Source organism: Danio rerio, chromosome 16, assembly GCF_052040795.2.
Source record: "Danio rerio strain M-AB ecotype USA chromosome 16, GRCz13ab, whole genome shotgun sequence".
Lineage (NCBI taxonomy): Eukaryota > Metazoa > Chordata > Actinopteri > Cypriniformes > Danionidae > Danio > Danio rerio.
In genome coordinates this window covers 528,452-552,500 of record NC_141036.1, presented here as the reverse complement: position 1 = coordinate 552,500, position 24,049 = coordinate 528,452, and the positions used below count along the sequence as shown (strand labels likewise).

Here is a 24,049-nt window from a genome sequence, read left to right as displayed (position 1 = left end):
TCCATAAAAAAATGCATTTACTGCCACAATACATCTTCTTTTGCCTCATATAACCCCTGATGCCAGTGCAGAACTTCATATTTATGATAATAAATCATTTTCATAAGACTCTGATCAGTTTTTGCAAGTCATTTTGCCACTTATCAATTAACAATCTGCATTTAGAGCCATAAAAAAACCTTCTTTTCCTCCTATGTATACCACTATGGTCAACACAGATCTTCATATTTAACCAAATAAAGACTTTCTATAGGAGTCTAAATATATTTAGCAGGTCATTTTCACACATATATCCATTCAAATCTGCATTTAGAGCCACGACAAACCTTCTTTCTGTCTCCAGGCCAGAATATGATCTTCTGTACGGTCATCCTGCATTAATGTGTGATGACAAATGACCGCTTCTCGGCTTTCATCTCATTTTCAATCCATGCAAACTTCAGCCATTATTAGTTTCTCCAAAGGCCCTTTTTCCCTTTCGCCTTCTGGCTTGTAATTGGCTTTCAGTATCTGAGGAAATGTAGGAGAGAGAAGAAAGTGTCAGGGAAAAAAGGAGAATGTCTCATTTGCATTAACTTCATTACCGCTCTCTTAGAGTTATATTTAAACAAGTCCCGGCCAGCGCACACAAGAGCTTTTCTCTGTATTTTATTCTGAGAGGTGGTGTGTAGCCCTCGGCTCCCGCTTCTAATTGATGTAAATGAAAAAAAAAAAAAAAAAAAACAGCAGCTCGAGAGCTTTGACCTTGTTATATGGGGTGACTAACCCCAATTAATCAAAGATTCTTTCGAGATGCTTCAAGCTAATAAATAGCAGGGCGAATCAAAAGTCCTGTGGTTTTTCTGGCTGTGGAGTGATTACCAGAGTGGATTAAAGAGAGCGGAGGAGATGAGGAGCTTTTCTGATCAAATCTGTGCTGAAAGAGCCAAAGACATGGAGAAAGACAGGTCAGTCAAGAGGGGGATTAAAAAAAAATACAGGAGAAAATACAAACAAAATGCATGCATGTGCATACACATACAGGCACACGTGCACACACACAGGCCTGTATGCATGAATGTATGTAAGAGTTATTGTATATTTATTTTTGATGTTTTCTTTTATTAATAAATACATTCAAATGAAATTAAATCACATTAAAACATTAACCTATGTGTCAGAATTTTTTTATTTATATGTTATTGATTTATTTGATGTTTTGGTATTTTGTTTTATTTATAAATATTAAAATTTAAAATTAAGCTATAAATATGAGCCTGTGTGGCAGAATTTATCAATTCATCAATCAATTAATCAATTAATTAATAAATTTTTTTTAATGCTTTTTTACTTTGTATTATTTATAAATATTTAAATTTAATTGAATTAAAATACTAGCTTGTGTGGCAGAATTATGTATGTATGTATGTATGTATTTATTCATTCATTCATTCATTCATTCATTCATTCATTCATTCATTCATTCATTCATTTATTTATTTATTTATGCTTTTTTATTTTGTATTATTTAAAAAATATTTAAATTCAATTGAATTAAAATACTAACCTGTGTGGCAGAATTATAAATGTATTTATTTATTTATTTATTTATTTATTTATTTATTTATTTATTTCATTAAATTTATGAATTCATATTTTATTTGCCTTATATTTTAAATTAAATTAAAATTAAACTAAAATACTAGGCTGTGTGGCAGAATTTATTTATTTATTTATTTTTGATGCTTTAACTAATTTTTTATAAATATTTTAATTCAATTGATTTAAATACTAGCCTGTGTGGCAGAATAATTAATTAGTTCATTCATTAATTAATTCTGCCACACAGGCTAGTATTTTAATTCAAATTAATTTTAATTTGTTTATTTAAAATGTATTTTATTTAAATTATATTTTAATACATTTAATTAAATTCAAATAATAAAAAACAAAAAACTAGCCTGTGTGGTGGAGTTTTTTATAAAATAAATTTATTTATTTATTTATTTATTTATTTATTTATTTATTTATTTATTTATTTATTTATTTATTTATGATGTTTTGTTTTATTTTGGTGTTTAAATAATTTATTTTTTATATTAGTTTATTTATTATAATTGTTATTATTATTATTATTATTATTATTATTATTTACACACGTGTGTATCATTTATTTTATTTTAATTTATTTAATTTAGATTTTTTTAATTATTCGATTTCTTTATTATTTGTCACTGATTCAGATCAAAATGTAAACAGTACTAAGTGAATTATTTTAGTTGAAAGTATTGTTTATATGTGTATTTACAACTAAATCTATTTTATTTTTATTTTTTTGTCTCAGAAAGCTTATTTTCAGATCATTTCTCCAGTCTTCAGTCTCACATGATCCTTAAGAAATCAGTATAATATAATACAATACAATCAATTGAATAAATTTAATCTAAAAAAATCTAATTTTTATTTTTATTATTATTATAATAATTATTATTATTATTATTATTATATTATTTTTATCATTCAGTTTTTTTTTTTTTTTTTTTTACAGCAATAAACTACAGGTCTGATTAATGCTGGATTATGATTGGCTGATGGTCACTCACAGGCATTGGGTTTATTGTCAGATAAACTCACAGCTAAAGTAGTTCCAGCAGTTTTAGAACACATTACAGCTCCATATCACTCCACTGAATGATTAGAGTTATTCCACAGCTACCACAGTCAGAAATCAGATCAGAACACAACAGAAGGAGGAGGAGGAGATGTGGAGGACACTAGTGCTACACACAGGAGACGCTTGAGGAGGACACACACCTGACAAATAAACTCTCAAACACAACATCTGTACAGTGGAGGCCAGTGAGCACAATAACCCCCTAAACTACTAAAATAATTGTTCTTATGATTAATTTGTAGTGTTTTAGATAATTAAGCAACATCACTAGTCACTTTACACATCACATTTACTAAAAAGTGTCTAAATAATTAACGTCTATATATATATTAGCGTGTTTGTTTTTCCTCAGATTATTCGTCCTATAAATAATTAGCAGTGCACAGCAGATTTTGTGTCGCTAATAAAGCCTGATTGAGCGAATGGAAACCTACCAAGCTCACGAACAAGAGGGACAAAACGCCGATTCAAAAAGACGTGAAACATTAGCGCTCCAAGTAGTGTGTGAAAAATTAATGACCCCCCTCTATACAGTGTCCTCTTGTAATACAGCGCGATTAGCAGCACTTTTATTAGCGCTGGAGGAGACGCACATGAACACAGTCACCGGCCTCTACGGTGTCGCATCAAAGTCATCGCGAAAGCGGATTAATTTACAGCCCATTCAATTAACCAGAGATACAGAGCTGACCGGAGAGATCTCAGGTAACACATAGCTCGCCAAACACCCGTCCTGCAGTGACCGGCGGAAACAAAACACTCCGGGAGATGCCAGTGGGTGGAGAAAACCACACACAAAAAAAAAAAACATGTCAAGGAGGGAAAAAAATAAGCCAAGGTAAACATACAAGCCAGGTACAAAAGCAGAGACGTGGACTGTCTGGCCTGGTAATGAAATGAATTTGTCACCTCATTGTCGGTAACAATAGGCCTAATTGAAATGAGCCTGTCCCTCGCATGCATCTGGCACATTAAGCATTCGCTAAGATATGCTGATTCTTACTCGCGTTGAATTATTTAGCGACTGCTCCTCTCTTACAAACAGGGACAAACAAAAGGCCTGGCTCTCGCTCTCCATGTGCTGAAGATAAGCAGAGCAGACGCGCCATCTTTATCTGGGTCCATCAAAACCAGCGAGAGTCGGAACACATCATCATCATCTTCATCATCATCATCTCTACGACAAACTACAACAGTCTACGTGATCAGCTCTAAACAGAAATGCGAATTCCAAAGTGCAACAGTGTAGCTTAGCAACATTCCAAACTCAAACTCACGTAGTTTAATGTGATTTGATAAATGTAACAGTTTAGGTGTGATTTTAAAAGTGTAACATTGTACTTTAGTGTGATTTTAAAAAGTAACATTGTAATTTAGTGTGATTTTAAAAAGTAACATTGTACTTTACTGTGATTTTAAAAAGTAACATTGTAATTTAGTGTGATTTAAAAAAGTAACATTGTAGTTTAGTGCGATTTTAAAAGTGAAACATTGTAGTTTAGTGCGATTTAAAAAAGTAACATTGTAGTTTAGTGCGATTTTAAAAGTGAAACATTGTAGTTTAGTGTGATTTTAAAAGTGAAACATTGTAGTTTAGTGTGATTTTAAAAGTGTAACATTGTAGTTTAGTGTGATTTTAAAAGTGTAACATTGTAGTTTAGTGCGATTTTAAAAAGTAACATTGTAGTTTAGTGTGATTTTTAAAAATGTAACAGTTTAGGTGTGATTTTAAAAGTGTAACATTGTAGTTTAGTGCGATTTTAAAAAGTAACATTGTAGTTTAGTGTGATTTTTAAAAATGTAACAGTTTAGGTGTGATTTTAAAAGTGTAACATTGTAGTTTAGTGCGATTTTAAAAAGTAACATTGTAGTTTAGTGTGATTTTTAAAAATGTAACAGTTTAGGTGTGATTTTAAAAGTGAAACATTGTAGTTTAGTGTGATTTTAAAAGTGTAACATTGTAGTTTAGTGTGATTTTAAAAGTGTAACATTGTAGTTTAGTGCGATTTTAAAAAGTAACATTGTAGTTTAGTGTGATTTTTAAAAATGTAACAGTTTAGGTGTGATTTTAAAAGTGTAACATTGTAGTTTAGTGTGATTTTAAAAGTGTAACATTGTAGTTTAGTGTGATTTTAAAAGTGTAACATTGTAGTTTAGTGCGATTTTAAAAAGTAACATTGTAGTTTAGTGTGATTTTTAAAAATGTAACAGTTTAGGTGTGATTTTAAAAGTGTAACATTGTAGTTTAGTGCGATTTTAAAAAGTAACATTGTAGTTTAGTGTGATTTTTAAAAATGTAACAGTTTAGGTGTGATTTTAAAAGTGAAACATTGTAGTTTAGTGTGATTTTAAAAGTGTAACATTGTAGTTTAGTGTGATTTTAAAAGTGTAACATTGTAGTTTAGTGCGATTTTAAAAAGTAACATTGTAGTTTAGTGTGATTTTTAAAAATGTAACAGTTTAGGTGTGATTTTAAAAGTGTAACATTGTAGTTTAGTGCGATTTTAAAAAGTAACATTGTAGTTTAGTGTGATTTTTAAAAATGTAACAGTTTAGGTGTGATTTTAAAAGTGTAACATTGTAGTTTAGTGCGATTTTAAAAAGTAACATTGTAGTTTAGTGTGATTTTTAAAAATGTAACAGTTTAGGTGTGATTTTAAAAGTGAAACATTGTAGTTTAGTGTGATTTTAAAAGTGTAACATTGTAGTTTAGTGTGATTTTAAAAGTGTAACATTGTAGTTTAGTGCGATTTTAAAAAGTAACATTGTAGTTTAGTGTGATTTTTAAAAATGTAACAGTTTAGGTGTGATTTTAAAAGTGTAACATTGTAGTTTAGTGCGATTTTAAAAAGTAACATTGTAGTTTAGTGTGATTTTAAAAGTGAAACATTGTAGTTTAGTGTGATTTTAAAAGTGAAACATTGTAGTTTAGTGTGATTTTAAAAGTGAAACATTGTAGTTTAGTGTGATTTTAAAAGTGAAACATTGTAGTTTAGTGTGATTTTAAAAGTGACACATTGTAGTTTAGTGTGATTTTAAAAGTGAAACATTGTAGTTTAGTGTAATTTTAAAATTATAACGTTGTTTCGAGCGATTTTAAAAAGTAACGTTGTAAATTTGTGTGATTTTAAAAAGTAACTATGTAGTTTAGTGTGATTTAAAAAATTTAAGAGTTTAGTTTGATTTTATAAGTGTAACATTGTAGTTTAGTGCGATTTAAAAAAAAAGTAACATAGTAGTTTAGTGTGATTTTAAAAGTGCAACATTGAAGTTTAGTGTGATTTTAAAAATGTAACATTGAAGTTTAGTGCGATTTTAAAAATGTAACATTGAAGTTTAGTGTGATTTTAAAAATGTAACATTGTAGTTTAGTGTGATTTTAAAAAGTAAAATCAATGTAACACTGTATATAAACAATATTTTTTCCATTGTGTATTATCAAGATTTTGAAGACAAATGTAAAATGTACAGTTGTGCTTAGTAAATTTCCAATACTGCTACATTGTGTCTTTGCAAGATTCAGAAGAGTTTACACCAGAGCAGTCCTTCAGATCAGATGTAGTGTTTGCCTTTTCAGACTGATCGACACATCAGTCTTTGATAAACAGATCCGGCTGCATGAGGAGCCAGCTATAGACCATAAATACAGGAGTATCAATAATAAAATTGATTTAAAATAAGTACATTGGCACGCAGATCCAGCTGCACATTAACTACAGTGAGTCTGATATAGATGTTGGCATCACATCTGGCCAGCCAGCATCTTCTCATAGTGCTTTTTCAGCAAACGCAATATGTTTTCTGGCACTGGCACCCGAGAGGCGTCTCCGCTTGATGCACCTTGCTGAACTGATGAGCCGCGCGCTGACAGATGACATTTGGTTGGAGAATGGGTTTGGCATCCGCGATACGCAACAAAGGAGACCTGGGAACGGCTGACAAAACAACGCAACAGTCCTCCACGCAGCAGCCTTTTGTTCTGATGGCCAGAGTCACGCAGGACAACCTGAAGCTGCGCTGTAAAAACAGCCTTTCCTTATTTTGTGTGTTTATTGATGGTTGTGAATTGCATTATGAGACTATAGAAAGTGACTGCAGTTTTAGCTGTTTGAAATCATGTTATATAAGAAATAATTTATAGAGAAGTCAGGAAAATAACAGAAAACACAGGCAAGTGCAGGTTGCCAGATTGACATTGCCAACAGCAGCGAGCTTGGCTGTCGAGTCTAAAGGCTCATTTAAGGCAGATTTAAACTGTGTTATAAATAAAAGTAATGGCACGAGGCAGAAGGAATTATATATGAATTATATGATTATAATATATGAATTATATATGACTTAACCTAATTAACCTAGTTAATCCTTTAAATGTCACTTTAAGCTGTATAGAAGTGTCTTGAATATCTAGTCTAATATTTTTTACTGTCATCATGACAAAGAGAAAAGAAATCAGTTAGAGATGAGTTATTAAAGCCATTAATTGGGGAAAAAATTAACAGGAGGGCTAATAATTCTGACTTCAACTCTCTCTCTCTCTCTCTCTCTCTCTCTCTCTCTATATATATATATATATATATATATATATATATATATATATATATATATATATATATATATATATATAGGGCTATTATTTTGAAGGCGACGTCATGAGCTCTGATTTGGTTGTCCAACTTGAAGAAAAAGGGCATTTCAGCACCACCTACATGTGTATAATGAATTTCAAAGTAATTTTACCGTTTTCCTACCCTAAAACAAAAAACAAATCAAAAATATCATTTGTTCATTTTTTTTAAGCAAAAGAAAAACTGAAAAGCCATTTACTTAGTTTTCCTTCCTGCATGAAAATGGATATGGAATGGACGAAAGATACACTGATTATACTAATTGTATTTATGCACACACAGTGGAATCTGCTGTTTTACTCCACAGGACTCCATGTGAAAAGCCAGACACCTTTTCTGTTTGCACAGGCTTTCTAAAGGGTTAATGCTGTCAACTGATGATCAAGAGAAAAAATACACATTTTACCTCTTCCCAACAGTAAAAACCACCAACACTCAAGAATGCATGATTATATGCTGTCATGGCTTTGCAATTAAAAAAAAAAGTCTTCCTAGTGGAAGTCAGTTGGGCAAAAAATTTTCTATGTTAAAAGGAGTTTTTGTCCTATCCAACACCTGAAATGTATTCAACAAAAATGGCTTCTATTGCAGCTGAACAACAGAAAACTGACCATGATCCGCTCAGGTACAGCTCATGTGCTTTATTCAGTGTTAAATGCTAATAATGTGAGTTTTACAGCACATTTATTGCCACACTACTGACAGCAGCAGCAGATAGTTCAGCTCAGATCTGGAGAATAAAGCGTCTGAAACTAAACTTCAGAACTGAAACATACCAAACACATATCAGTGATTCAACTTCTACATTTAATCATTTTATTGAGCTTTAATATGTGTTCATTAGATTATAAAGCTCAGAATTGTGCTGGAGTGCAGCGAGTGCTCTATTCTGTGCTTCTGAATGGCTGTGTTTACATTTCTGTCCTGTTTCTTCTGCTGCAAACAGACAAATTGCTCATCACTAGGCACATGGAATCTGTGCGTGCACATTCCTGCAGCCCTTTACTGAGTCTTTACTGTATTTGCTTCTGTAAATGTGTGTAAATTTTTATTTATTCAGTTTAAAATAAAGCAATGATATCGACTAATATGAAAGTCTTCGTTTGATTTATTTACAATGCAGTTTGTAAACTAATATTTCCTGTCCTTTAGTAGATATATTAGATGGTAGGCTTGCTTTCTTTACAAAACAAGTGGATCTAAATATATTTGCATTGTAAACACTCAATAAAAGTTAAAAACTATTTCTTTTGTTTAATAAATTAAGTTTTTAGTTACAATTCTCAAAGCAATAATAATTTTGCATACATAAAGAGAATTGAACATGCGTTACTCTCAGACTCTAGGTGCCTCACATTTAATATTAATACAGAAAGCAGAATTTAAGAAAATAAATGATAATAAATACAATTATACATGAAATTTAATAAAATAAGTAAAAAAACAAAAAGAGTTTATAGATATAAAACACTATATAGTGCAAAAATACAGTATAATAAAAACAGTATATAGTGCAGAATAATTTTGATAAAGTGATAGTGTCTTAATAATATACAGTACAGGAAGGCAGTATAATGTACCTAGCAGAATGTATCCTAGCAATGTGACCTGCTCACCTAATGTTTACGTTAGCAATATTTATATTATTTGTTAATTAAAACCAGCTCATGTGGAACTCTGAATCTGCGTCTCATTTCAGAGTCTTCGAGAGTCACACTTTGAGAGCCTTCCTGACTGAATTAATGAAATACGCTGTTTTCCACCATCTGGCAACCCGGGGTGCTGAATTATAATTGGCTAAACTGGTGTTGGGCGGGTTTAATGAACAAAACAAAGACAGCCATTCTGGCAAGTAACACACAGAATTTCTGACTTCAGCATCGTTTTCCAGATAAGCAAGAATGTTCACTGAGATGTTTGAGATATTTCTGCACACATATGATGGAACAATAAAATCTAAAAACATGAATGTCAAAGCATGTGAAGCTGCTAGCTGTTTTTACGGTGTTCTTCTGTGGGATGGGCTTTCCTTTGTTCCAGAGTGGGACTCTCAGCACGTCAGCAAAGGGTTACTCGCACAACAAACGTGACCGGATATTGTTTCTGACATGTGCTGAAGTCGCCTCAATCCTGCGCAGTGCTCGGGGAGCGAGGGGTCCATCAGGGCTCTACTCTCGGGCCGCTGAAATTTTAATAGGCCCTCGGCTCACAAATGCAGGGCAGCATGATGTTGTCACCTTGGCATATTTTATCACTGATCAAACATTAGTAGGCAGATGTTGTAAACTTGTAACTGTCTCATCAGCGGCGCTGGCGGGGCTCGGAGGCGCAGATGCTTCATTCCGCATCCACCTTTTCTGTGGGTTTAACAGGGCTTTTTCCCCACGCTGGGGTTTTGTGACACACGCTACACGTCCTTGAGATGTAAAATGGGCCAGATAGCATGTCGGGAAACAGAACATGGGCTCCTGTGAAATTTGAGCCTGAAATCAGACTGAAGAAAGTCTTTAGAAATGTGCGAAGATACAATGCTGCACTTTGATTCTGTCTTCAGAAATGTAGGCTAAACAGGTTCATTATCAATCTGTTTTTATGAATTCAGCATTACATACGATGTTTATGTTGTATTAATTTTCTGAAGATGCTGTGAGCAAACTTTCAAAAATACAGCGCTTCATGTTGTGTCCATCTCCATGTAGGGAGAGTTATGCTGGTTAATATTTTGGTGCATTTTGAATTAGTTTTTATGTTAAGCTGAATGTTGCATTATAAATTCATCTTCAGAAACTTCAGCTAAAGTTGCATTGTGAATCTGCTTTTGAAAACACGTAATGAACTCATGATTGCGTTCTTGTTCATGAACAGTGCTGCATTTTGTATTCATTTTCTTAGGATTGTTTGGCTGAAATGTTGCATTATGAATCTCTTTAGAAACTTGCTATGAGCAAATCTTGCATGTCGTGTCCATCCTTAATAACTTAGATATAATAGGCCCTTTCACACATTCAGACCTTTCCGGAAAATTACCAGCAATTATCCCGGAAAGGTGTGTATGTGTGAACAGGCCCTTTTTGTAAATATTGGTAAATTCATTCTGGCTATTTTCCTGAAAGAGAAGTTGTAAGATTACCGGTAAATTGCCGGAATGCTGCGCTGTGTAAACGCAGAAGGAAGATTGCCGGAAAGAGCACGTGCACGTCTAGAACGTGCTGACGTGAGACGTCTGCTTTAGCCAATCAGAACAGTCAGACACAATCACGTCCGCACGGTTTATGAGAATAAAAGCCTTTGAATATTTTCACAGACACATTTAGCTGCTAGAAGTTAGTCAAATAACGCTTATATGTTCCTCTTAAAGCCAACAGTGTAAATAATTATCGATAAGATGCTTATGATAAGCTTTGCGTGTGCCCATGAAACAGCCCGTGAGCGCCAGCACACACACATATCATGCACATCTCGACATGTGAAAGTGTTTCTCTATATGTTTTCACCGTAGTTGTACACACGTGATGCATTAATTACATTTCTAAACATCCACAGAGTTTGTAATGTCGTCAAATGTTTACAAATAAAAGCGCAGCCGTTTAGAGCTCATTTCTGGTTAATGATGTCAGAATTTACAGCTATTTTGGACTGGATGTGTGAACGGTCTTTTCTGGAAAAATTCCGTAACGTCCTCGCCTGTGTGAACAGCTTTTTTTGATATTACCGGTAAAGTCGTTCCGGAAATTTTCCAGATATTTACTGGTATCACTCTGTGAAAGGGGCTAATGTTTCATTCTGTGTCCATCCCTATATAAAGATAATTATCATTTTAATTCATCTTAAGAGTCTTGCAAAGATAAATAGTTGCATTATGAAACAATGTCAATCCACATCAAAATTGGAAGCAACAGTTTAACTCTGTTAATAAGGTAAAACGTTGCACTTTGATTCAATATTTGAAACTTATTTGTAAACAATGTTGCAATTTGGGGCGTCACGGTGGCGCAGTGGGTAGCACAATCACCTCTCAGCAAAAAAATAAATAAATAAAAAAGTACACTGGTTCGAGCCTCAGCTGGGTCTGTTGGCATTAGGTTTTGCATGGGTTTCCTCTGGGTGCTCCGGTTTCCCCACAGTCCAAACACCTGCGCTATAGGAGAATTGGGTAAGCTAAATTGTCTGTTGTGTGTGTGTGAATGAGTGTGTATGGATGTTTCCCAGTGTTGGGTTGCAGCTGGAAGGGCATCCACTGCGTAAAACATGCGCTGGATAAGTTGGTGGTTCATTCCACTGTGGTGACCCCATATTCATAAAGGGACTAAGCTGAAAAAAATGAATGAAAGGATAAACGAAACGTTGCATTTGATCTTCAGAAGCTGTTTCACCTAATCTTTAGAACAGCAGATGCAGTTTGTGCACATAGAAGTCGATATTCCTCCAGTGGTGCGATCAGACAGATTCTGCTGCATTTCAGTGTGAACCAAACATATTAAAATTGCATTTGCTCATTCATTATGTAAATATGCTGTGCTGCTGGCAGAGTTAATTGCATCTGACATCGGTGTCTTCATCAGGCTGCGTCTCAAACGTGGACCTCCTAATAGCACGCTCTGCTTTTTTTTGGACCGTCGCCGCGCAGGGTTTGGCTTTTGTCATTTACTTTTTGACAACGCCACGTGCTGAGACCTGCTAGCCAAGTACCTTGTTGGCAATGATTGATTACCCAATATCTAATTAAACCTGATCCGATCGCTTATTATGCAGAGAGGAATAAACAAACCCAAGTCAACTGTCAGGCCGTGTGATTGATGATGCTGCCAATCCCGCTATTGTTTGGCCTAATGTCTTGACGCTTGTAACAACCGGTAGAGCTGCCTCAGACAATGTGCTCTGTCAGACCGCAAACAGATATTTGCTCATTTATTTATTTCATTCTGGGCAGGGGGATATATTATGCAGGACCTGGGGAGATTTGTTGGGTTGTTGGCCCTATTAAACCCTGGGTCCTGTGACCCGCCTTCAGGGCAGGCCTGTGTCGCTTTACTGACGGACAGGAAACAAACGGCTGACTGAAAGGGAGACGGGAAGCAAAAAGAGTTGGAAATAAAAAAGCCAGCTCAAGTCACTAAAGACACATCAACACTTCTACTGCAACTCCAGTGAAATTTGCAAGTCATTTCCTTTTTAGATAACTCATGCAGTGACTAAATACATACTGTAAATGCATACAATTATATTAGATTGCATGTTTTTTGTGTATTTTTTTTTTTTATTTGGTAAAATAATACAAAATAACAATGTTGTTTCAATGATGAAGTATGCTACAAACAAAATAAATAAATTTAGTTAAATAATTCAGGCAAATAATTTAAATCATTTAAATAAATATGTAAAGAACTTATTTAAAATGTTCAATTGTTTTAAATAATGCACAAATGCATGATGAGATGAATAAATAAATAAATAAATAAATAAATAAATAAATAAATAAATAAATAAATGCTTTTTAATATTACCAATTGTCAACTGGTTTAAATAATGCACAATTGTATGTAAAATTAATTGATGAATGCATGGATGAAAGAATAAATTATTAATAAAGTGTGTGCTTTTTAAAATTGTCATTTTGTGATAGTTTAAATAATTCACATAATTGCATGATGCAATAAATAAATGAATAAAAATATAAATATAAATGAATATAACTAAATAAATAAATAGATACATTGTGATTGATAATAATAATAATAATAATAATAATAATAATAAAATGTATATAAATATTAATAAATAATGTTAATTAGTTAATTGATATAAATATAAGTATGAAATGAATATAAATAAATATATGAATAGATTAATATAAATAAATAAATACATTTATAAATAAAATAAAATATTTAAATATATATATATATATATATATATATATATATATATATATATATATATATATATATAAACACAAATAAATAAACTAATAAATTAATTATTGATAAATATAATATTACATTATTATAAATCGATTCAAATAATGCTCAATTGCATGTGAAACAAGTGAATGAATGCATGAATAAATTTATTAAATATTTGATAAGTGTGTGCTTTAAAATTGTCATTTTGTCATGATTTAAATAATTCACATAATTGCACAATGCAATAAATGTATAAGTATAAATTTTAATACATACATAAATATAAATAAATAAAAAACAACTATAAATAAATAATTAAATGGAATGAATATATATATATATATATATATATATATATATATATATATATATATATATATATATATATATATAAAATTTATTAATTAATAAAATGTGAATGAACTATTTAAAACAACTATGCTCAAGTTCAACAAATTGCGCTTTATGATTTTCTTGTTTATTTATTTTAATTTTAAGAATGAAGTGACGTGAATGCTTGAGAATTGTTTTCCTGATATGTTTAGCTGAGGCTTATGCAAACATAAATAATAATAATAATAATAATAATAATAATAATAATAATAATAATAATTCTTCTTGTTATTAAATATCATTATTAATATTAATATTGATAACAACAACAATTTAGCAGCATCAGTATTTGCGATGCCTGTATGGTTATGACTCAAGTGCAGTTGTGTTTCTGATGCTGAAGCTGCCTCAGTAATAGGACACGCATGCGCACGTCTTCAAGGAAGGATCATTTACATTTAAATCTGCTGTGAGGAATAACTGAGGAGAAACGGCTGACGCAATCCTGCTCAACAAACAGAGGAGCACAGATGAGAGTTTGACCTGCTGAAAAATTGATCCGCACATTCAGGCCCGGACGCTTCCATTACCAAACACATGTGAACCCGGACAGAATGGAGGTTATTCAAAGCCGGCGTGTCCACGAGCTGTTGGACAGTGTTGCTTTAATCTATCCTCAGATGATCAACATCTGATCCCGGAGTCAAGAGCCTGTAGGCTTTTCTAAAGCACCCAGAAAATCACGTCTAACAATAACGCATGCGTGTGTGTGTGTGTGTGTGTGTGTGTGTGTGTGTGTGTGTGTGTGTGTGTGGCATTTGACAGATATCAAACAACTCAGAGCTGAGAGCGGACACCTTTAAGAACTTTTTTTTTCTCATTTCCCCAAAAATTAATCATGAAATAATGAATTTAGCAGCTACAGGCAGCAGTTGAGGGGGTCTGACGCTTCCCGCAGCTCAGAATCTGTCCTTGTCTGAGGCCTAGATTGATTTATTTATTATTTATCAGATTAATCATGGTTACAAAAGCTGAGCTGGACTCATAGAGCTTCATTTAGTGCTCCGTGTGTGTGTGTGTGTGTGTGTGTGTGTGTGTGTGTGTGTAGACCATGTATTTCTCACATTTGGAACCAAATAGCAATAGCAATACCAGGAAACTATGACCTTGTGGGGACTTGTGTATAGGAAGGTAGGAAGGCCCCTATAAAGAAAGCTTTGCTATTGTGTGTGTGTGTGTGTGTGTGTGTGTGTGTGTGTGTGTGTGTGTGTGTGTGCACATTTATGAGAAGTCCCCATTAAGATAGCTGTACAAGGTTGTGTTGGTGTGAGATAGAATGTGCATGTGTGTATGTGTGCGAGTATGTGTGTGTGTGTGTATGCGTATATGAATGTGTGCACGTGTATGTTAGTTTGTGTGTGTGTGTGTTTGTGCACATTTATGGGATGTCCCCATAAAGATAGCGTTGCAAGTTTGTGTTGGTGTGAGAGAGAACGTGTGTGTGTGTGTGTGTATGTGGGAGGGTGTGTGTGTATGTTTGTGTCAGTGCATGCATTTCTGTGTTTGTGCGTAAATGTGTGCGCGTGTGTGTCTGTGCATGAGTTTGTAAGTGTATTTGAGTGTGTGCATGAATGTTTGTTAGTGTGTACGTCTGTAAGTGTATGCATGGATGTGTCCATGAGTGTGTTGCATATACGAGTGTGTGCATGAATGTGTGTGCATGTGTTAGTGCGCATGCGTGTGTATTTGCGAGTGAGCATGAATGTGTGCATGTGTATGTGAGTGTGTGCATAAGTGTGTATGCATATGTGTGTGTGCACATGCGTGTGTATGAGCATGAGTGTTTGCGTGTGTGTGTGTGTGTGTGTGTGTGTGTGTGTATGCGTACGTGTGTTAATGTGCGTCTCGTGCCTGTGAGTATGTGTGAATATGTGCACGTGTGTCAGCTGATTATAAAGAATGTCCAGAATAAAGAGTGTCCTGGAGCATTATTGCGAGTGTGTGACGAGTGTGTGTGTGTGTGTGAGTGAGTGGTCATCATTGATCTGCAGGTCAGCTCTGTTTATGGAAACTCTTGCTTTCACTCAGAGGAGACGCAGAGAAGTCAAACTCTCAGATATAGAGCAGGAGGTGTGTGTGTGTGTGTGTGTGTGTGTGTGTGTGTGTGTGTGTGTGTGTGTGTGAGAGAGAGAGATGCTCATTTCTGTATTCATTGGCCCTTAAAGATCGTCACCTGCACTAATTGACACGCTTCTGCCACAGGCCATTACACTTCAAACCACAATGGCAGGAGGACAGAAATCAATATTATGTGTTAACCCTGAATATCTGAAAACTTAACCTCATCACACACACACACACACACACACACACACACACACTCTAAATGTCAAGCTGATAAAGAAACTCATGCAACATCAAACTAATACCGGTGTATCTTATAGTATAAGTTAGTTATGCAGATGTTTTAGCTCTTATGTCCAGTGTTGTGTTTGTATTTATGAGTAATTCATGTAGCATCATGGTCCTGCAAGACACCACATTCCTCTGTATGTCCACACATGTAGCGGGATGACAATAAAGCTCCACTTGACTTGATTATATTATATTATTATTATTACAGTAAATATATTTGTTAATATTATATATATGAGCAATGTCACATGAATAGCAGTGGCTGTGTATCAGCACTGGTGGGAGGCGTGCATTGACTTGAGGCCGCAGGCTGAGTTCCTTAGTGCCCCCACCAGTGCCGATATACAGCCATATTGCACTGCTACTCACGTGATATTGCGTTTATAAAACAGTTTTACGGCATGATCATTTAAATAAAGAAGAAAATCAAACACTGCAAGCCTAAAAACCCTGGTATATTAGGGACTACTTTCTTCCGCCATTCATTCACATCTGCAGGAGCTGTTGCTCATTCACCAACGCCACTTTAGAGCTATTGTTTGAGTGATTATCTAGCGTAATGTCTAATGTGAAGACAAAACAGCTGATTTTGCTCACATATTAAGATTTTAAGGCTGAACAGCATGAAATGCCATCATTCTACAGAGATTTCCTTGTATTTCTATCTTGCAATCTGGAGATCACAATCGTTAACCCTGAAAAAGCCAAAGCCAAGACTAGCAGATTACTGTGGTGTAAATAAAGCACTACAACATACTAAAGAGAGAGATGGACTTAGTGTCAATCACTTAGAGTGTCACTCACCTGTTTAATAATGATTTGATCAGCTGTAGTTGAAAATTACGCTGAGAATTTCTCCTTTAAGGGCTTATTATGTGCTCTCTGTCGCCACCGAATATTTAAAATAGGCACTATCCTTAAAATAAACTGCATAGTTGCAATCTAAACAACTACATTCTCCTAAAAAAGCCTCAACAGTGCATCTTGTTGTCCAACAGATGCAATATTTGTCAAACTGCAGTGAGTTTATTGATCTGCTGTCACTATGTTGGTGGAGTAATACACAAGGGTGAAGAGGCTGTACGAGTGTTGTTATTGCAGAGTGTTGCACAGCTATCAGCCAGTCAGATTTAAGAATCAGACAGAACTGTTCTATAAATTATATATATATATATATATATATATATATATATATATATATATATATATATATATATATATATATATATATATATATATATATACACACAATATTATATATATAAAATATGCAAATGATTTCAATAATAATAATAATAATAATAATAATAATAATAATAATAATATTAATAATAATAATAATAATAATATACTTACAGTATATAGATGTATACAATATATATAGTTAAAATACATTTTAAAAACTATAAGTTGAGGTCAGTAAGTATAATTAATTAATTAATTAATTAATTAATTAATTAATTAATTAATAATTTATTTATTTATTGATTTGTTTGTTTGTTTGTTTGTTTGTTTGTTTATATATGCAAATACTTTAATAATAATAATAATAATAATAATAATAATAATAATAATAATAATAATAAACTTTACATCCCAAGGCACTTTACTGACATAAAATGGGCAGCAATAAATGTTACCGGTAAAATGCAAATAAATTATAAAAATAAATAATTAAAAAATTATTATAAATGCATAAGATAATTAAAAAATAATAATAATAATAGATTAAAAAAATCTTACTAAAGTCTAATAAAATCAAATAAAAGCTACCCTAAAAAGGTTGGTTTTAAGGCAAAAAGGATTTTAATTTATCCTAATGCTAAAAATTTCAGTCATATTTTTATTTAAGGTACAGTTATTGCTTTTAATAAACCATTAACTATACATTTCAGTTCAATAAATGTCCAATTTTCCTGTTTTTAATAGTTATTAAGGGGGTAATTGGATTTAGATAATGGGTAGGCCGAGATATGTAAAGATCATGAAGAATATGTGCTGCTTATTATAAACAGTTTATATCTTAATAACAGGCAGGAAATAATCCAGCAGGCAATGATAATAATTGGTAATTAAATTAAAGAATAATGAAAATATCTGAGGCAAATATAGCAGCTTTGTTTTATTTTTTTATTTGCAAAATGAAATAAAATAAAATAAAGGATCCATCATCAATCCATCATAATTATCCAGAAAGGCTTTTCTTATGTAGAGTTTTAGTCTTGTTTTGAGTCCAAAGATATTTAAATCAACAAGCATTTTCTACACAAGCTAAAAATATAGTCTTGTTTTTAGAAATATTGAGTCAAAATGACCTTAAAACAAGCAAAATAATCTGCCAACGGGGAAGAAAAATAATCCAATTTTGATTTTGACATACTTCTATATTTATTCCCCATTAGCAGACTATTTTGCCTTGTGTTTAATTAAAAACTCACTTAGTTTTGACTCAATATTTTTTAAAACAAGACTATATTTTCAGCTTTTGAAGAAAATGCTTCTTGATTTCAGAATTTTGAGATATTTGGACTAGAAACAAGACCAATGCTGTAAGTAAGAAAAGCGTTTATAGCAGTTCAACACAGGTATCGAACCGCTAAAGCTATAGTCTGTATTTAGAGCCAGACCCCTGAGTGAATCGGTGCGCCCCGGGAGAGGGAAGACAAAGCGCGACATTAACGCAAAATACTCTAACTTTAAAATCAATGCAGGCAGTCATCAGGACGAAACACTGGCTCTCAGAAGCTGACAGTCGATACAAACGTCTGGCACTGATGACCCAAAACCTCCATCTCTGCTCTTCTGGATCATTAGAGGATAAACGGAAAAATCCTTCATCTTCACACTCAGATTGCACACTTTAACCCTCCTGTTGTCTATAATTGTGTGTACAGCGCTCTTCCTGAGGGTTAAAAATGGTCTGCCTTCACTAAACCTCTAAAATAAAGCAAATTTCAGTCCTCAAATCTATTATAAGGAAACAAGATGATCTGGATCAAGCACTCTGGGAGTGTTTGGGTTTTCCCACAGCAGTGTGCAGTATTTCAGCAGTGTTCACTCAAACCCACTCACACGTCCCGGACGAGCCCCCAATTTTATGGTATTAAAATTGAAATTAACATTTTTCTTATGTTTATGTTCAGTTATTTCACTTTAAAGACGATAAAAATAGACAATAAAATGTGATATGATAAAAAAGACACTTCTGCACTGATCATATATTAGTTTGCTTTTTCATAATAATATGACTTGTATGATTATCATTACTGTGTGAGGGTTTTGCACATAGACATATAAGCTACTGTTATGGGCCTAAATAAGCAGTGCCATCTGAAGACCTTAAATGTTGTTTACTTTAGTTCATAGAGTAAGTCAAATCACTGTATTACTGCTACACCAACACTGAAATACTACAACATTCCTTATTAACTTACTCAAATGTCAAAAATGCTAACTCAATTAATCTCTATATAAAGTCATATTGTGTTCAAGTTTTAGTCCCTTGTGAACATGTGGTGGGTTACATTAAGGGTGTAGTGGACATTTTAAAAGTGTGTTTGTGAATGCAGCTGTATGAGATCCAAATGTTTACATTCATATAATTATTAATCACCTGTTTCTAAATGGTCCGTCTCTGAAAGTGAGGGGGACGTATAACCTCTAATCCTCCCTAGGTTGCAACGGCCCTGGGTTACATTACCTCTTTATTTGAATCTGCAGTACAGTAAGAAGTGAATCACGGACAATCTGCAACTTAGACAATGTCATATTGTGTAGGAATTTTAACCCCTAAAGTGGTCCATCAGTTATTGAGCATGATGATTTTACAAATGTAGTAATTTGTAATCAATTATTAGACCAAAATGCTATTTTAAAGGCATGAAAGTGGCACGCTAAGCATTTTGTAAATATGTCTGTGCTAAATACGTGATTTAAATAGCCTGTTTCTGAAGCTGACAGTACAGTAAAGACCACATCCCGGACGAGCCCCCAATCTGCAGGAACTAAAACTTTGACAAACTCAGATTGTGTTGGAATTTTGTCCATCAATTATAAAGTGAAGGTGGCAATATACACATGCAATAAATTGCAAAAGCCTTATTAAATCAAAATGCCATTTGATGCAATTTAAATGATGCTTAACATTTTACATTGAACATTTTAAACATCCTTAAAATAAGTCTGTATTGAATATGTGGGTTAAATGACCTCTTATTTGAGTCTGCAGTACAGTTAGGAGCACATCCCAGAAAAGGCCCCAATCTGCATCGACTAAAACTTTGACAGTCATATTGTGTCAGAATTTTAATCCCAATATTTGTCCATCAGTTATTAAGCATAGATATTATTCAAATGTAGTAATTTTCGAGCACCTTATTAGATCAAAATGCTGTCTTAATGCCATTTCTGTGGCACACAGAGCATTTGAAACACTGTAAATATGTCTGTGTTAATTACATGATTACATGATTTCAATAGTCTTTTATTTGAAGCTGTCAGTGCAGTAAGAAGCACATCCCGGACGAGCCCCCAATCTGCAGAGACTAAAACTTTGACAAGTACATAATTTTAGTTTCAATATGTCCATGAATTATTAGGCAGACATGGCGAGTATACAACTGTAGTAAATTACGAGCACCTTATTTAATCAAAATGCCATTCAATGCAATTTCAATAACACATTGAACATTTTAAACACAATAAGTCTGTATTGAATATATGGGCTAAATGGCCTCGCATTTAAATCTGCAGTACAGTAAGGAGCACATGCCAGACAAGGCCTCAATCTGCAGGGACTAAAACTTTGACAGTCATATTGTGTTAGAATTTTAATCCCAATATTTGTCTATTAATTATATGCATAGAGATTATACAAATGTAGTAAACTACAAGCACTTTACTAGACTGAAATGCCATTTTTCAACACTCTGTAAATATGTCTGTGCTGAATACATGGGTTAAATGGCCTTTTATTTGCATCTGCAGTATAGTAAGAAGTGCATCCCGGACGAGCCCCTAATCTGCAGGGACTAAAGTCATATTGGCCCAGTTTCACAAACAGGGCTTAGATTAAGCCAGGACTAGGCCTTAGTTCAATTAGGCTATTTAAGCCACATTTATAAAAATGGCCTAAGAAAAATATATTACTGGTGTGCACCTGGTGATAAAATATGACACTGACATGTTTTAAGACATCTCACCGCAAATTAATTTGAGTTCATACAGCTCAAACATGCAATTTAATCTTGACTAGCCTTAAACCTTGTTTGTGAAACCGAGGGATTGTGTTGGAATTTAGTCCTAGTTTTTGTCCATCAATTATAAAGCGAACATGGTGATTATACAATTGAAGCATATGAGAACCTTATTTGATGGAAATGACATTTCAGTGGTGCTCTGAGCATTTTAAAAACCCTGTAAACATGTCTGCGTTGAATACACGGGTTAAATGGGCTCTTTTATTTGATGCTGGCAGTACAGTAAGGATATCAGGACACTGCAAACTCTACTGGAGCTGTTCAGAGCAGCTGTATCATGTTAATTGAAGCATTGAGAGTGAAATTGCCATGCGGCCCTCGCTGCCTGCAACCCCGCTATGTGTATCAGGCAAATAGATCTGGCTGACAATTGCGGGCATAATTGTACATCACACTCGATATTAAGATGAGAAAGCGAGAGGTCGCCCCATCACATCTGTGTGTCGGCCAGGCAATCAAACCGGGTTCATGTCAGTGTGAAAAACCCATTTGTGTTCAGAAACAAAACATTTCCCCCTTCTCTCATAATGGGCTAAAGCGTTCGCTTATCTCCAGCCATGCACAGCCGGAGCTCATCAAGGGCGCCACGCTGCCAGAAACGGCAGAAAATCAAAGCGAGATTTTAGCGGCCGGCGTCCCGGACGAGCCCCCCTCGCTCTCCAATCCGCAGGGACTAACCCTTTGACATAAAGTCATATTGTGTTGGAGTTTTAGTCCCTAAATTTGTCCATCAATTATTAAGCATCCGCGGCGATTGTATAAATGTAGGAAATTACGAGCGGCCGCCGTTTGCTCTCAGGCAGAAAGAATGTGATACATTGGCTACATCCCCACGTAATGTCTGTGTCCGAGGGCCCAGAATTATTTATGCATTAGAAAACAGCGTGGCCCGGGCCAGAGGAGGCTAGACACATTATTTTAAACCTTTCATAACACGCATCAATATTTCATAAGAAATAAATAAAGAATGTCGGGCTTGTTTGGAGGACAGCTGTAGCTCTGCGCTCCAGCGGCTCCCGGGACTCCAGGGAGGCCACGCACACCCCGCAGTAAAACCCTCCATTTCTTTTTAATCATCCACTTAGTGCATTGTGGGTAGAGGAGCTGTCAAGGTGAGCCAACAGCTTCTTCGATTGCGCCGCGGAAAGGCTTTGTCTGGAGAAAAACGGAGCCTTTGTTGGCCTGCACCTTCGAATTACATACTCGTTCCAATTTCAGCCACACGCCTGCTGAAAAAAAAGAAATGCCCGACGGAGATGCGAAGCGGTCCACAGGGACGACTTGACCATTTTCAGGTAGCGTAGCGGGAAGATTAGAAAGGGTTACAGGAGTGATCCGTGCATGATCACCCTCATAAAAAATTAAACCAGAGCTCTTGATGTTTATTTATGGCCGATAAAATGAGCGGAACGGTTTGCACCCATTCCATCAGCATCGCCACAATCTCGAAATACAACACCATCCGTGCCCTGATCTCCGACATGTGCTAAAATCATCGTACGGGCCGTGTTCGGTGGTTGTTTAATGGTCCACCGTTCCTCAGGAGGCTGCTGGAGGTTTAATCCCAGAGAAATGCTCAAATTGGCATGAAGAGCGCCTCATTGCTGTAATTGCTGCAGATGGAGTGCTCTTAATCTGCCGCTGCTCAGAAAGCCGACTGGGGAATCAGTCGCTGGTTTGGGACGTTCGCTGTGTGCAGTTGTGATGAAGCCATGAAGGTGAACGCACAACTGTGTCATGCTAAAGGAAGAGATTAAACACGCATCAAAAGCCTGATAAAAACTGACGCTGGTGTCTACAAGCAGAGAGTAATCGAGTGTGTGTGGTGATCACCTCAGCTGTGTCTGGATTTACACATCTCTCTTATATTTGCATCCTACAAGTGAATAAAGCAGTGACAACCTTCAGGACCACAATGGCTCCAGACGTCCGCACTGGAGATGTTCTCTTCTCTGCATGATGTTTTGATTAATCTGCAGGGATGGTAATGAATGGACTCTGATTGGTTTAATGCAGGTTCTGCTCAAAACACAGCCAGAACTCATGAAGAGTTCCCAGCCCTGTTAGAGCATGCGCCGGGCGCAGAGTGGATTAATCCATCCTTAAAACAGAAAAAGTGGATTCAGACACAAATTCAGATTCAGGAAATGTTGACAGTGTTTCCTCTAATGTTTGTTCTTCTGCAGAAAGTCTGATTAGTTTTATTTAGGCTAGAATAAAAGCAGTTTTTAATAGTGTTAAAGTCATGTTAAGCTCAATATTATTGGCCCCTTCAGCAATATTAGTGTTGGATTGTCTCCAGAACAAACCACTGTTATACAATGACTTGCCTAATTACCCTAACTTTACCCTCATTACCCTAGTGAAGCCTTTACATGCCACTGTAAGCTGAACACTAGTGTCTTGAGGAATATCTAGTCTAATATTATGTGCTGTCTATATAATGATTAGAAATGTGTTGAAGGAATCTCCTCTCCGTTAAACAGATATGGGGGGAAACATATACAGTGGGGGGTAATAATTCTGATTTCAACTTTATATGTTCTGTAAAGCCAGACCTTCTCGCTCAGGTCACAGTATGAGACACATTGAGATCTCCGGCCAAAATAAAACCCATAGCAGAGGTCTGAGCGTCTCTCCCGAACATATGTCTTACCAGAGGAAAATTCTGCCCGTTATCTCAGATTTATGGAGCTATTTTTCATAGCGCTGTATTGGTGCACACGATGGGAACAAGCGGCGAGACTGTGGGATGAAACACAGCGCCCTGAAGAACATTATTGTGGCCTAATTCATTTTGCTCTATCAGCAGAGTGAAACACAGTGCACAGAACCCACAGGAATATCTATTACTGACACCGC

General features: G+C 34.8%; 1 long non-coding RNA gene across 4 annotated transcripts in view; it reads right to left on the bottom strand.

Moving 5' to 3' along the window:
- The window catches only part of LOC147833233 (uncharacterized), an 89,668-nt gene that overhangs the window by 29,392 nt on the left and 36,227 nt on the right, over positions 1–24,049 (bottom strand). For 3 of the 4 annotated variants that reach the window (XR_015510765.1, XR_015510764.1, XR_015510766.1), the window contains exon 2: positions 327–510. This is a non-coding gene — a long non-coding RNA (uncharacterized LOC147833233). Of the gene's footprint in view, positions 1–326; positions 511–21,368; positions 22,928–23,020; positions 23,289–24,049 lie in introns of those variants that run through there. The other variant, XR_015510767.1, reaches the window with a different exon arrangement.